A 16,550-nucleotide genomic window follows, 5' to 3' on the forward strand; every position below is an offset into this window, starting at 1 on the left:
GAGGGTTAAAAAAAAAATAAATTCACAGACCTATCTTACACTCTCTAATGTAAGTTTACATAAAGGTCTACATATCTGGAATTGACACGTACACTTTAAATGTCTGACAGTTTTACTTGTCAATTACATATTGATTTTTTTAAAAAAATAATTCTAAAATAAAATAATTTCCAAAGTAGAAAAATAAGTTCTATGTGTACATCTATGTGTATATAAATACACATATATATTCAAGATTCTTAGATATGTGTGTTTTTTTACTTTTATAAACTCATTCAGTTAAAATAATATAAAAGTAAATATCCAAATTTCTAGATGAAAAGGCTTAGCATAAATGGAAGAAATCACAAAGATTGATGGATTTGTTATGTTAGAAATGTAAACCTTCACTAAATCAACAAGTTCACCTAACGCTAGTTCTGCTTACTTTCAAATGAGCCAGAATTAAAAGAAATTTGTACCTTGACATATTTTTGCCATATAATGCCAAAAAGACAGCTTTGGTTCCAAAATTTGTGGAGTTTTTTTTTTTTTTCCACATTTGATTTGTATATGGGAGCTCATATTCAGGAAATTTTATAACTGAAGTATCTTCAAATAAATCATGTGTAAATAAGCCCACCAAACAACATGTGTTAAAAGTTCTACAAATGATATAGCTACTGATAATGATATTATTGATATTCTACTAATAAAAAACTAAGGTCATGGCATCTGATCCCATCACTTCATGGCAGATAGATGGGGAAACAATGGAAACACTGAGAGACTTTATTTCCTTGGGCTCCAAAATCACTATGGATGGTGACTGCAGCCATGAAATTAAAAGACGCTTGCTCCTTGGAAGAAAAGCCATGACAAACCTAGACAGTGTATTAAAAAGCAGAGACATTACTTTATCGACAAAAGTCCGTATAGTCAAAGCTTTGGTTTTTCCAGTAGTCATGTATGGATGTGAGGGTTGGACCATAAAGAAAGCTGAGCACCAAAAAATTGATGCTTTCGAACTGTGGTTCGAAACTCTGAGAAGACTCCTCAGAGTCCCTTGGACTGCAAGGAGATCAAACCAATCAATCCTAAAGGAAATCAGTCCTGAATATCCATTGGAAGGACTGATGCTGAAGCTGAAGCTCCAATATTTTGGCCACCCAATGTGAAGAACTGACTCATTGGAAAAGACTCTGATGCTGGGAAAGATTGAAGGCAGGAGAAGGGGATGACAGAGGATGAGATGGTTGGATAGTATCACCAACTTGATGGACATGAGTTTGAGTAAACTCCGGGAGTTGGTGATGGACAGGAAGGCCTGGCGTGCTGCAGTCCATGGGGCTGAAAGAGACCACATTTGACTAAGTTACAGAGCTCAGTTCATTTTCAGCTCCTTTTGAAAGGGTCACTCTGGGTGAGGCAGCTGAGCAGACCACAGCAGCTCTTCTTCAGCCTAGTTATTTTTAACTAGGAGACCAGGTAACTGCAATAGGTACCTGTTGTTATAATGGATTAGTTAGGAGCAGTGAGCCATTGCTTAGCTTCTTTTCAGTTGAGAGGGGGAGTGCCCAGTCAGTTTAATCACTAGCATTGGAGGGGAAAGAATGTAACGGGAGCTTTTAAGAGGACTATATGAGAAGGACATATGACCTAAAGGTTTATAAGCTGCTTTGGCAGTGATAACTGAGAGTGAAGGCCTGATTAAAAGTTTGTCACCTGTGCTCTCCAGACATCAACACTATAGTTTTCTACAGATGCTCCCCTCTCAAGGAGGAAGTGGAAACTGGTTTCTATTCACATATTATGTGTTAGCTCTCTCACCTTACTCTCTGATTAACCACTGCCATCACCACGATCCCACCATCTTCAGCTCTCTGCATGCTAGAAGTTCAGTTATTCAAATTAAAAAAAAAAAATTATAACATGCAATCTTAGAGCTCAGTCACTCTGCATCATTATACCCCATATTACATGAGACACTGAAAGTCTATACAGAATGCACACCATAGCTGTTCCTAGATAGGGCTTTTATCTGGGTATATCAGATGCCTGTAGTCTTGGGGAGCTACTACATGTACATGCAACAATAACTTCAAGCCAATTTTTTTAAAAATTATTACTAATCTTTAAAGAACCCCTTGTATCCTTAGGAAGGTTAGAATATTCTTTACCTACTCTTGTTATTTCTGTGATCTCTTACGTTACTAGAGGCTGGTGATAACGTCCTCTGTTTTATTAAGAGTTCTGTCCCTTCATTCTAAATTATATGCTTCCCAGAATCAGAGACTGAAAATTATACAACCCCACTTCTCCACCCCAAACACATACAAATAGTACAGTGTTTTGAATAGTTCTTTGTAGGATAAGAAACCATTATGGGGTTTGAGTTGTCTGTGACTTAAATTTCTTAGCAGTGTCCAGGACGTCCCACTATCCTGGACACTGTATGCAAGCCAAAAGGCAATAAAATTGGTAGAGGAGCCATCAAGTTGTTAATGAGTCATAAATTGCCTCTTACCCTTTATAATGTAAAAGGAAACTTGAGTTATAAAAGACAATCTGGTTGTTTTAGCACCATCTAGAGGAAGGCATAGAAATGGTTAACAGATTTTACAACAGCACCATATCAGTTCATTTAAATCCAAATACCACATTCTTCCTATCTCTCCTTTTGCACTAAATATGTCATGATATAATAAGGTATAGTTCATTTGGCCATTCAGCCAAACTTTACTCTCTTTTTATCAGCTCGTGGCTGATAACATGTTATCTTTTTGTGTGTTTATCTGTTCCAGCTGGATTGTAAGACAGGATAGGGACCCTGACTTTTAAAAAAAAAATTTATATGTAGGATCTGTCAGTTGTGGTATGCAGGCTCTTAATTATGGCACGTGGGACCCAGTTCCTTGACCAGGGATTGAACCTGCATGGGAGCACGGAGTCTCAGCCACTGGACCACCAGGGAAGTCCCTATAACTTACTTTAATGTATTAGTACACTAATCAGTAATTAACAAGAATTTTTTTAGCATGAAATATTAGAGTTTTTCAGATCTTCCTTCTTCCTGCTGTTCGACACGTAGCCTCAGCTCATTATCACATGATTTCACTCTTCCTTATGTGTGCCAGAACTCACCCCAGATCCTCTTAAAAGTTAGAAAATCCTACCTATTCTTCTCTGATCTGTCTATACCACAGTATATGTAGCATATTTTTTAAAATAATGATTTGATATATACTCATTTTCCCTCCCCCCAGAGTAAAATTTTCAGTTAAGTTTTGAATCTCCACTAGCACTCGGCATAGTGATGAAGTATAAGTAATGTCCATTTGCTGGCTCATTGCATGAAAGCAGTGTTTGAGGCATATTTGTCTGAGAGCAGTTTACTGGCTGGACTGACAAAAAGAATTAAAGATTGAAGTTAGGAATATAATTCAGTCTGTTAGAATAATCTAGAGGTAAGTTAATGAGGACTTGGATTCTGATGGTTGTGGTTGGGGATGGGGAAGAAGATATTGTTCAGAGAGAGTTCAAAGGCAGAATAGACAGGCCGTGGTGACTGGCTTGTATCCAATGCCACAGAAAGCCAGCTCTGCTTCCTCTTTTTACTGCCGATCCCTTTTCATTTTGCCCCAGATTTCTTGCTTTCTTTAGAGATCATCAGTTGCCTCTCTTTAGGGTCCTGAATTCTCATAACTTAGGAGAATTCCAACTGGGCAAGTGGATCCCCACAAGGCAAAACCGACAATAGTGGTAGGACTGGCTGGTCCCCAGGTTTCTGTCGCCCAGCATGAAGATAGCTGCAACTTCATTAGCTAGCATCTCCATAAAAAGGCAGAAGTAAAATAATGCTTAGGTGTATGCCTTAAGTCAGCAGTTCTTAAACTTTTTAGACTTAGGACTCCTTTTCATCCTTGACAATTATTAAGGAACTCTCTAAGAGCTTTTGTTTAATATCTGTTGATATTATCGTTATTGACATTTGCCATGGTAGAAATCAAAACAGAATCTGTTAAAAATATATTTATTAATCTATTTAAAAATAACAACAATAAACCTGTTACATGTTAACATATTTATGAAAAATAATCATAGTTTCTAAAACAAAAATTTAGTAAAAGTAGCATTATTTTACATTTTTACAAATCTTTTTAATGTCTGGCTTAATAGGAGACACTCTGGGTTCTCATATGTACTTCTGTATCCAATCTGTCAAAATATCATGTCATGCCTCCTCTGGAAAACTCTTTATGTACACTCAGGATAGAATGAAAATAAAAATCCAAATTTTTCTTAGTATTATTATGAAAATAGTTTTGACTCTGCAAACCGCTTGAAACTGTCTTTGGGACTGTCAGACATCCCTGAACCATACTTTGAGAATCCATGCCTTAAGCAATGCTTTTTAGTTTCTCTTAAGAGAATCTTAAAGATGTATGTTTCATTTTATAGACATGTGTAAGCATTCTTGGCATCTGTATTGAGACCCTCATTACCTATTAGTAGAAATAACATACTTGAAAGTAGAATAAAAACAAGCCTTCCATTAAAAAATTTTTTGTTTTTTGGACATTAATCATATACCCCATACTGCATTCAAAGCTCATGACAAATTAGTTGTAGAAAGTTACCAAAAATGATTTTGTCTGACTGATTCCTTTGGCTAATATCAATAGAATTTTTCCCCATGGACTTTGCATTGCCAATATAACAGAATCATGGAATTAATGCATGTAGAATGTATATGGCCATGAAGGCAGGTAAGAGCACCCATAGGACCTGATAACAGAGTTACATTAGTGTTAACTCCTTGATGTCCTCATCTAAAGTAGATTATAAGAAGAAAGTTGGATGTGATAGAGAGCTTGGAAATATGGATATCACTACTACTGCAAAAGGTAGACATGTTGGGCTTCCCTGGTGGTCCAGTGGGTGGAAGTCCACCTGCCAATGCTAATCCAGCAAAAGCAAAACACAAAACTCAACTGAGAAGTCTGATCTCAATGAATAGAGTCCTGAACCCTTAATACTTCAGTAACCTTTAAAGGGACATTCCTTTACCACACCACAAGATAATCATATCTAGAATAATGTCCCTGAGTCATGAAGAAAAATATTAAAATATACTTCATATATTGAGTCCTCAATTTATGAATGGCTTTTCTTCCAAAGTTAATTTAACTTTGGCAAACATTTATTTATAGAAGCAGGTAAGTAATTGTTATTTGGAGTCCCAGTCTGTTCTTTCAGCTTATCTATTCAACAAAGAACCTTTGAGTGCTTAATGTCAATAGAAATGTTTCAGTTAGCTCTCATTTACAGCTTTGTTTCAGTGAAGGAATACACTAAGGCCAAAGCCTGAGCATATATACTGTTTCCCTCTGGCCTCCGTTATTTGTCGTATAAAGTGCTAAACTTTTGCTATCAGGGTCTGCAATTAGAGTCCAAGTGCCAAATTCAGTCCACTGCCAATTTTTGTAATTTCATTGAAACACAGCCATAACCCATTCATTTGTGTATTGTTTGTGACTGTGCTACAAGAATTGAGAAGTTACCATAGAGACTGTATGGCCTGCAAAGGCTAAAATAATTTGCTGTGGGTTCCTGACATTAAAGGTTTATAAACCGCTCATCTACACCTTCTGGCTTGCCCTAATCTCTGACCTCATTTCTTCCCACTCTTCTTACTCCACTTTAGTCTCATTCCACTTTGCTCTTCCTGAAAACATGCCAAGTACATTCTCACTGCAGTGCCTTTGTACCTGCATTCAAAGGTTCATCCTTCTAATTTCCTTATGGCTCACTCTTCAGGTTTCGCTGCTTGCATGTCACCTTCTCAGTAAGGCTTCTTTTGACTGCCGATTTTAAAACAGCAACATCCCATCCCTCACATTCTTTATTCTTGTGCTCCTGTTTCATTTTTCTCCATAGGGCTTACACTATCTAACATATATTTACTTGTTCTCTGTCACCCATCACTTGAATATAAGTTGTAAGAGTCGGACACGACTGAGCGACTTCACTTTCACTTCTGTCTTTTATAGTTGTTGGCAAATTGGGATTGAAACAAGATTTAAAAGCAGCATATAAGTATTTCTGTTTCCATTTGAAAACTCAAGGTGACTGGCAGATTCAATCTCATGTGACTTCTTTCCCCAACCTCTTTTTCAGTCCCTTGAGAGCAAACGGCTGTCCTTGTTTATCTTTGTTCTCCATACTAGTCCAGTGTAGGCTCTTAATTAATATTTTCTCCCAGCCCAGAAATGGACCTTGGTGTCTTCTTAGTTGTTTTTTTTTTTAATATAAATATATAACTTCGGTACTTCCCATAATGCCTGGCTTAGTAAATATTTGCTCCATGAAGGAATAAGTTAAATTAATTGTTTGTCGACTTAGGATAAAATACTATCATAGATTTTCTGTCATTGTATAACAAATTATTCCCAAAATGTAAGGATCTAAAACTTAAAACTTTCTGTGGGTCAGCAGTTCAAGAATGGCTTAAGTAGCTGGTTCTGTCTCAAGGTTGTTCATGAAATTGCGGTCAAAATGTTAGCTGGACTGCTATCATCTGAAAGCTTATTTGAGGATCACTTCCAAGTTGGCTCACTCACACAGCTGTTAGCAGCAGGCCTTAGTCTCTGGCCTCATGCACCTCTCCATAGGGTAGGCTGTCCTTATGACACAGTGGGGAACTTCCTCAAGAGAAGTAATCCAAGAAGAAAAACATTGCCTTTCATCATCGAGTCTGAGAAGGCTACGTCCACCACATTCTTGTTTGTTACAAGCAGGTAGCTAAATGTAACCCACACTCAAGGTGAGGGGAATTAGACCTCTCTTTTTTTTCCCCATGATATATATTTTTTTAATTGGAGGAAAATTGCTTTACAGTGTTGTGATAGTTTCTGCCATACGACAATGAAAAGAAGCCATAGTTATACATATATCACCTTCCTCTAGAGCCTCCATCCTCTCCCCCCATGCCACCCCACTAGAGCATCACAGAGCATCTATCTGGACTCCCTGTGTCACATCACAACTGCTCACCAGCTCTCTGTTTTACACACAGTACTGTATCATCCCACTCTTTCCCCAGTGTGTCCACAAGTCCGTTCCCTGTATCTACATCTCCATTCCCTCCCTGCAAATAGATTCATGAATAACATTTTCTCTAGATTCCATATATATGCATTAATATACAATATATGTTTTTCTCTTTCTGACTTCAGTCTGTGTAACAGGCTTTAGGTTCATCCGCCTCACTAGAACTGATGCAGATTTGTTCTTTTTTATGGCTGAGTAGTGTTCCATTGTATATATGAACCACATCTTCTTTATCCATTCCTCTGTTGATGGACACCTAGGTTGCTTCCATGTCCTGGCTATTGTAAATAGTGCTGTTGTGAACATTGGGTTACATGTTAGACTTCTCCTTTTTGAAGGGAAGAATATCAAAGAATTTGTGGTCATATTTAACTTCCACAGTCACTCTGATACTCTGAATTGAATAAAGAGACATTTCCCATTTACAGGAAGTTTAAGAGTTTCAGAGATGGTGTTATCCTACCACTTATTTGTCCTTTTCAAGTATATTATTGCCTGTGCACTTTCCTAAAGGGAAAAACATTTTTGAAATAGTCCTACCAAAATTAATTACCATTTTTACCTTTTTTTGAATAGGTAACACGTGTATATGGTACAAAAATTCAACAGTAAAATGAATATACAATGAAAAACAAGTTTCTTTCCCCTGAATTTCAGCCACCCAGTTTCCCTCCATAGGGAAGACCACTAGTACTAGTTTATTTATCCTTTCAGAGACCTTCCATGCACTTATGAACAGATATTTATATGTTTGTTTGTGTTTTACACAGTGGGTAGCATGGACAGAGGAGCCTGGAAGGCTGCAGTCCATGGGGGTCGCCAGAGTCGGACACGACTGAGCGACTTCACTTTCACTTTTCACTTTCATGCATTGGAGAAGGAAATGGCAACCCACTCCCGTGTTCTTGCCTGGAGAATCCCAGGGACGGGGGAGCCTGGTGGGCTGCTGTCTATGGGGTCGCACAGAATCAGACATGATGGAAGCGACTTAGCAGCAGCAGCAGCAGCATACTGTAATTACTGTTCTGTATCTTGCTTTTTATTTTTTCCATTTGCCTGTATATCTCAGACTTTGTTCCATATCAGTTTGTTGAATAGTTGCTTTGTTCTTTTTAATAGCTGCATAGTATCCCATCATGTGGATGTTCAAAAGTGTAGTTAATTGCTTCTTCATTGAAGCACATTTAGTTTCCCATCTTTTGCTATTGTAAACACTGCTGCAGCAAGTACCTTGTTCATTTTGTACACTGAGAATATTTGTGGATAAATACCTTCAAGTGGATTTGTTGGGTTAAAGAGTATGTGTTTTTTGAAAGATATTGCCAGATTGCCACCAGGGGTTGAACCAGCTTTATACACCCACCAACAACATGAATTTCCTGTGCCCCCTAGGCATAGTAACAGTAGAAACATGTAGAAGTGTTGCCAATAAATAAAGGATTATTATACATATTTTACACTCTAAGCTTGACACTATCCCCTGGCATATGTTGACACCAATTTTTTTTTTGGTTTTGAAAGTTTTTTACATGAAGTATAGTTGATTTGCAATGTTGTATCAGTCTCTCATGTATCTGGCTGTGCTGGGTCTTAGTCGCAGCACATGGGATCTTCATTTCATCATGTGAGGTCTTTTGTTGGGGGCCATGGACTCTCTAGGTGCGGCACATGGGCTCTCTAGTTGTGGCGTGAAGGCTCAGTAGTTGCAGTATGGAAGATTGGTTGCCCTGCAGCGTGTGGGATCTCAGTTCCCTGACCAGGGACCAAACCCACGTCCCCTGCATTGGAAGGCTGATTCTCAACAGGACCACCAGGGAAGTCCCATACAATGTAGTGTTAGTTTCTGGTGTTAAAATATGGTTTGTTGATTACTCTCAGGGGAGATAGACTTTCTCTGTGGAAGTTGACTGAGTTGGTAACCATATCCCAGAGTTTTTAATTCTTTGACAGAATAGAATGCTCCTGAGAGAGAACTTAATACCTGCTGTAGATTGCTTTAATGTTTTATTGAAGTATAACATAAATAAATGCATAAGTATTAAGTACATGATTTGATGACTTTTTACATATTTATATGGCTGTGTGACCACTACCTGTATCCAGAATTAGAACATTACCAGTTCCCCTTGAGGATTCTGTCATGCCCTCTGCAGTCAATACCATCCCAAAAGGTAACCCCCATTCTGATTTCTACCATTATAGATGAGTTTTCCTATCTTGAAATGTGATCACATAGTGTGTACTCTTGTTTGGCTTCTTTCACTTAACATTATGTCTGTGAGATTCATCCATTCTGTAGTGTGTAGCAGTAGTTCATTCTTCAGAGCTTTATAGTATCACATTATGAATATACCATAATTTATCCATTCTACTTTTTACAGACATTTGTGTTATTTCTAGTTTGGGACTATTATGAGTGAAGCTGCTATGAACATTCTTTTACATGTCTTTTGTTAAATATGAGTTCTTGTTTCTGAGAATTGCTGGTTCATAGATTTGTTGTTGTTCATTGCTCAGTTGTCTCCAACTCTTTGCGACCCCATGGACTGCAGCATGCCAGGCTTCCCTGTCCATCACTGTCTCCCAGAGTTTGCTCAAACTCATGTCCATCAAGTCAGTGATGCCATCCAACTCTCTCATCCTCTGTTGCCCTCTTCTCCTCCTGTTCTCAGTCTTTCCCAGCATCAGGGTCTTTTCCAGTGAGTTGGCCCTTTGCATCAGGTGGCCAAAAAAGTATTGGAGCTTCAGCTTCAGCATCAGTCCTTCCAATGGATATTCAGGACTGATTTCCTTTAGAACTGACTGGTTTGATCTCTTTGCTGTCCAAGGGACTCTCAAGAGTCTTCTCTAACACCATAGTTCAAAAGCATCAATTCTTTGGAGCTCAGCCTTCTTTATGGTCGAACTCTCACATCCGTACATGACTATACGGACCTTTGTCGGCAAAGTGATGTCTCTGCTTTTAATATGCTGTCTAGGTTTGTCATAGGTTTTCTTCCAAAGAACAGGCATCTTTTAATTTCATGGTTGCAGTCACCAGCTGCAGTGATTTTGGAGCCCAAGAAAATAAAGTCTGTCACTATTTTCAGTGTCAGAGGTTGGGTCATAGGGTAGATTATGTTTAGCTTTATAAGATCTGCTTAGAAATACATGAGTTCGGTAGGAAAAAAATAGCTTTCCAGAAAAAAAATAGCTTTACCAATATATACTCCCACTCAGCTAAAATTTTTTTTTCTACCAGGTAAATAATATCTGAAATGACTTACCTTATATTTCTTGCCTTGTATTTTCTTTAGCTTAAGTCTTTCATCATTGGTAAAAGTCCATAGGAAATAATATTTTATTAGTCATTTATACTTTTAAGTGTTTGAGTTTCACAGCCTTTCACAGAATCACAGAATTTTAGAGGTCTAGTCCAACAAAGGAAAATAAAGTAGCTTGCCCAGAATCATACAGTTGGTTACTAACTCAGTTGAGTACAGTAGATGCTTATTCAACTCACAAAATAAACCATTTACTGTATTAAAACACTAGTAAGACTCCCACTATGTATAACAATGGAACTACTTATAAGTTTTTCTTTTATTGACTTAAATAAAACTGCCAAATATTGCTCCAGTAAAGAAGTGTTCATTCAGGACAGACAGAAATGCAGTTTGGGGTCTGCAGTTGTGATGAGCCACATGCAAGTTCCCCATAAGGCAAGGGAAGGAAAACACTTTTATAGGTGGGAAATGGAAGTTGGGGAGCTAAAGAAAACAAAGAAACCCTGATTGAGTCCTTGCCAGGAAAGAAGAGCATACATTCTTCTTCCTGTTGGGCTCTGCTGTTATCACAGGGCATAAGAGCACCTTCAAGTCTCGCAGCTCTACTTAGGTTTTTGCTTATTAATTTTTTACACAGCCCCCCTCCCTTTTAATCAAGATCTTTCTCTGAAAGTATCACTGACCAAAAGTCAGTTTAGCTAGTTTGAGTAGGTTTTTGTCTCTCAGTGCCAAGAAGGACCTTTGCTGGGTGTAAGGTCTCCTGCCAGTGACAAGGGAGGGTAGAAGGGAGAATTCTCAATCACTTCTTATCTAAAGTCCATATGTTATCAAGATCTTAAACATTTCAGATCATCTGAAGTGTTATGTCAAATAATCAGAGGTTTGGCAGTAAACTTACAATAGGGCCGGTCCAGACATCTTGGGAAAGCTGGCTCGGGATGTTGTTGCTTCATTTCCGGGAAATCTTCATTTTCAGATAACCAGACACTGTGAGGTCCTCAGGGTTTGCTGCTTTCTTTACTTGTGTCACATAATTCCCCAAGAGCCTGTTCCTTGGAGTTAGGTGGTACAGGAGTTGGTGGTGCCTGGTAGGGGCCTTTGCAATGAGGTATAAGAGAGTTCTTTCCCAGTAGATGAAATCTCCAGGTTACAGGGCGTAATGCTTAAGGTCTTCACCTTCCCCAGGGTGCACTGTGAAAAAGACTGCTCTACCAAAGCGTGGTTATTTTTAATAGAAGCAGTTAGGCCTCTGCAATATTGGAGTGTCCCTCCTTTTATTACTTGTGGGTCAAAAGAAGCTGGAGCCAAGTGCATTGGACATCTTATTACTATCTCAAAGGGTGAGAGTTTATGACTTCTAAAAGGGATAGATCTGAAATTTGGAAGGACTAACAACAACAGTTTTAGCCAAGGTATTTGGAGGGCCTCCACCAATTTTGCAAATTGAATCTTATTTTTAAAAAATATGTGTGTTTATTTATTTGGCTGTCAGGTCTTAGTTGCAGCACAGGGATCTGTGATCTTCACTGTGGCATGCAGGGTTTAGTTGCGCCACAGGGAATCTGGTTCCCTGAACAGGGATCAAACCTGGGCCCCCTGCATTGGGAGCAAGGAGTCTTAGCCTCTGGACCACCAGGAGGCATGCATGAGTGCAGTCGTTTACAACTTCATTTATGACCTCATGAACTGTAGCCCACCAGGCTCCTCTGTCTATGGGATTTCCCAGGCAAGGATACTGAAGTGGGTTGCCATGCCCTCCTCCAGGGGATCTTTCTGACCCAGGGATCAAACCCACATCTGTTTCATCTCCTGCATTGGCAGGTGGGTTCATTACCACTGGCCATCTGGGAGGCCCTAGTTAGAGACCTAAAGGTGCCTAAAGTACTTAAATTTGTAACAATTTCTTTTCCAATGTCCTGATTCTTTGCAATAGTAGCAGAAACTGGGGGGATTTGGGTTTGTTTAGGAGCCTTCATTTGCTGGATTTGAAGATTAAGAATTTTGGTGGTCTCCCATTTAGTCATTCATTTAGCCTGCAAGAGAGCTAGTTTGTCAGATTAAATCTCAATTGGACACAGTTTCCCATTCTATTGTGGTCCTTTTTAGTAGAAGGGAAAGCTCCCAGTTCAGCTCATTAATAAACACAGAGTTGAAAATTTCTCAGGTGCCATCAACATGTGAAGGAAGACCAGAATTTTCCTTTAATTTGAATTTGACTTAATATTTATGAACAGATTCACCAGATTTTTCTGTGTAAACCTGAATTTTGTTTCAATTAACAGCCTTTGAAAAAGCCCTAGAAATTGCTCAGTGAAGTCGCTTAGCAATAGCTCAAACCTGATCATATAGTAAGTTAGTGGGCTGGTCTCCCAGTTATAATTCTAGAGACATTTCAGGATTTTCCCAATTAGAAGTTTTCTTCCAGTGCTGGGCCTAGTTTTCACCACCATGTATATGAACTAGCTAATTTAAGCCAGGGAAACCTGTTTGCTAAATTTGAGTGATTATAGTAAATTCCTCAGCAAATCTGTGAGGATCTTCCATTACTTTGGGAAAATCTTTGACAGTGGCTTACAGTTCAGTATAAGGGAATATAAGAAGTTAGAAGTTTAACCTCTGAATCCTTCTCAGAAGGTTTAATTTTAAAGGGACAGGTTTTAACAATTTGAGAAGAACAGGGAACTGGGAGAGTTTCAGAGATGGGGTAAGTTCCAGGAGAAAATCTGTATGAGGGAACCGAGGGCATGGAGGAGGCACAGGCAGTTTAGAAGGGAGGCGCGGAGGCAGAATCTGGCCCCAGGAAGCCAAGGGAGAGAGACAAGATGGTGCTGAGGGTGGAGGGAAAAGGTTGGTGCTGGAAACAGAAGTTTGAGTCATTAGATGTGAAGAAATAACAGCAAAAGGTACTGAAGAAAAGCAGAACAGCAAGAAGAAAATCAGGCCAGAGTGGTGTCCTTGTCCTGAGGACCAAATGAAGAAAATGTTTCAAGGAGGAGATGGTGAAAGACTTCCCTGGTGGCTCAGTGGTAAAGAATCTGCCTGCTAATGCAGGAGACACTGGTTCGATCCCTGGTCTCGGAAGATCACTGGAAGGTGCCAAGGAGCAACTCAGCCTGTGCGCCACAACTGTTGAGACTGCGAGCCCTAGAGCCTGTGCTCTCCAACAAGAGAAGCCACCATAATAAGGAACCTGCGCAACGACAACAAAAAGTAGACCCAGCTCTGTGCAACTAGAAAAAGCCTGAGCAGCAGTGAAGACCCAGCACAGTCAAAAAATAAAAGTTTAATGAAAAAGAAGAGTGGTCAACTGAGATGGTTGGATGACATCAGCTATTCAATGGACATGAACTTGGGCAAACTCCAGGAGATGGTGAGTGACAGGAAGGCCCTGGCATGCTGCAGTCCATGAGGTCACAAAGAGTCTGAACAACAACGGAGCATGAGGCTACTAGATCCCTGAGAGAAAGAGTATACTTAGTGGAAATGGTGACAGCGAGGGCTCTGGAGGTCAAATTTACTTTTCTGACTATTGCGCTAGTATCAGTCTTGACTGCACGACTGTTTTGACCTGTCCTCTGAAACAAAGTAGTGCTGCTTTGGCATCAAGTTGTCTAACACTGTCACTCCTGTGACTTGGGGGAACCTGACTGCTGCCTCAGACCTAAGTCATTTCCCCATTACTGTGTTCCCGTGTTGGTCACCTTTAAGAAGGGAGAATACTCAACACTCTAAAACTTACTAATGGTTTATCGAGATGATGTCTGTGAGGTCCGTGGTAAATTGGCAGATAACCACCTGGAGAAGCACAAAGCACTACTTTTACTTCTACTTATAGCATTATTATTATCTTTAAATATGCCAAGCCTTTCCTTATTTTGTGAACACTTATTCAAAATAGGGAACTTTCTCAAATGAAAACCAATTTTTCTTTTTCTTTTCAGCCTCCTTGCTGCCCTATAGTTAGCCCCTAATAGTGAAACTAGGTCTGTTAAGTGTTATTTTTCTGCTTTTTCCTTCCTGTCCTCTTTATTCACCCAGCTGTCTCAAGCCAGAACCTTGTAGGAAGAGAGTTATATTTCAGAAAACTGTTTGCTCTGACATTTAAACAAGCTTCCATTTTGTTTTTCCATATTAGAATTTTTTTCTCTTCCCCTCATCCATTTCTAGCACTCTGTCTGACCTGTCATCTTTTCAGCTCATTCATTATTGTTAAGGTTTGCAGATTATACCAGAGGAAGGAGACAGATTTATAAACCTGTGTTCCTGGCCAGCTGTCTCAAGAGGAGGAATAACATGCTTCTTATTATTGTATACCTGCTCTCTGTATACAGCTGTGCTGTCTAGAAATAAATGGATTCTGCTCTTATTCAAATTGGTTATCTGGCAATCAGATCAGGTTATCACTGGGAGGAGACATCCATATGAATTCACTTTGCTAACAGCCAGAGAGAACTTAGCCCAGTTGCTTTCTTAGGAGGTCTGTCTGTGTATACACCCACACACATAGAGCTGAATCACTTTGCTATACACTTGGAATTAACACAACATTGTAAATTATACTTCAGTTGAAAAAATAAATATATGAGAGAAGAAAAAGAAAATGGTAAAAAAAAAAAAATCCAACTGACTAAACCAAAGTTCTTTCCTGCCCTGATTTCATTAGATTGAGACTTCCTATTAGGATAATCTTTTTTTTTTTCAGCTCCCTTGTCTGATCTGGTTTTATGATAGAGCATTCTAAAATCTGATTCCAAAGAGAACAGGAGCATTAAAAAAGTACCCTTGATAAGGAATGACTATTACTTACAGTCATTTAAATTTTTTAAAAACTCAATACATTGGATAAATTCTATCCTGTATGTTGTAGTCAAAGAAAAAAATTATAAGTTGCAAAAAAAAATTATAAGTTGCAAGACTCAAAGAGAAAAGAATATAAGAGATCAGTATGAGTCCTAGGGGGAAAAAAAATGAAAGAAATGGAAGAAATTTAAAATACAATAGTAAAAGTGAAAATTTCCTAGAAGATGAAGGAAATCCCTTAGCATCAAAAGACAAAGAAATGGGAAATAGATTGGAAAGATAAGAGGATTAGTCTAGAAGGTCCAAATAGGAGTTCCAATAAGCAAGAACAAGCAACAAGTATAACTAATAAGACAAAAAATTAATAAGGATGTACAAGATTTGAAAAACACTGTCAATCAACTTGATCTATATAGGCTACCCAACAACTGCAGAACATACATTTTGAAATACTCTTTTCAAGTGCACATGGGATATTCTTCAAGATAGGCCATATTTTATACCTAAATTGATTCTCAATAAATTTAAGAGGATTGAAATCATATATAGTATGTTCTCCAACTACAGTAGAATTATATTAGAAATCAGAAACAAAAAGATATTTGGAAAATTCCCAGGTATTTGAAAATTTGACAACACTCTTCTAAATAAACCCAGAATCAAAAAAAAAAAAAAAATTCAGGGAAACTAGAAAATGTTTTGACCTGAATGATAATAAAAACATATTAAACTTGTGAGATGCAACTAAAGTGGGCTGTGAGGGTAATTTATACCTTCAATGCTTATATTAGAAAAGAAAAAAAGATTTAAAACAGGTGTTGGCAAATGTTTTCTATAAAAAGGGCCCAATAGTAAATATTTTAGGCTTTCAGGGCCATATCGTCTCTATGACACACACTCAGCTCTGTCTGCCTTGAGGCGTGAAATCAGGCATAGACAGTGGGTAAATGAATAAATGTGGCTATGTTCCAATAAAACTTTTATTTCTGAGCAATATCTGAATTTCATATAATTTCAGATGACATAAAATATTATTCTCTTTATCATTTTTTTCTAACCACTAAAAATGTAAAAACCAATCTTAGCTTGTTAAAGATACCTTTAAAATATTTCATGGTAGAATGTTCATGACCTTGTGGTAAGACATAAAAAGCACAAACCATAAAGGAAAAGCTTAATATATTTTACTTCGTTAAATATAAAACTAACCAAAAATAATTTAGAATTAAGGCAAAACAAACAAATAAAAAGTCCATGTCAGGGAATTCCCTGGAGATCTAGTGGTTAGTACTCTACTCTCGCTGACAAGGGCCCACGTTCAATCCCTGGTTGGGAAACTTAAATCATTAAGCCATGCAGCGTGGCCAAGGGAAAAAAAAAGCAAACCAAACA

General features: G+C 38.3%; 1 protein-coding gene across 1 annotated transcript in view; it reads left to right on the top strand.

The window, feature by feature from the left end:
- ZNF609 (zinc finger protein 609) overlaps positions 1-16,550 on the top strand; it is a 195,947-nt gene that overhangs the window by 165,831 nt on the left and 13,566 nt on the right. The window lies entirely within an intron of this gene.

This window comes from Capricornis sumatraensis, chromosome 2 (assembly GCF_032405125.1).
Source record: "Capricornis sumatraensis isolate serow.1 chromosome 2, serow.2, whole genome shotgun sequence".
NCBI classification, from domain to species: Eukaryota; Metazoa; Chordata; class Mammalia; order Artiodactyla; family Bovidae; genus Capricornis; species Capricornis sumatraensis.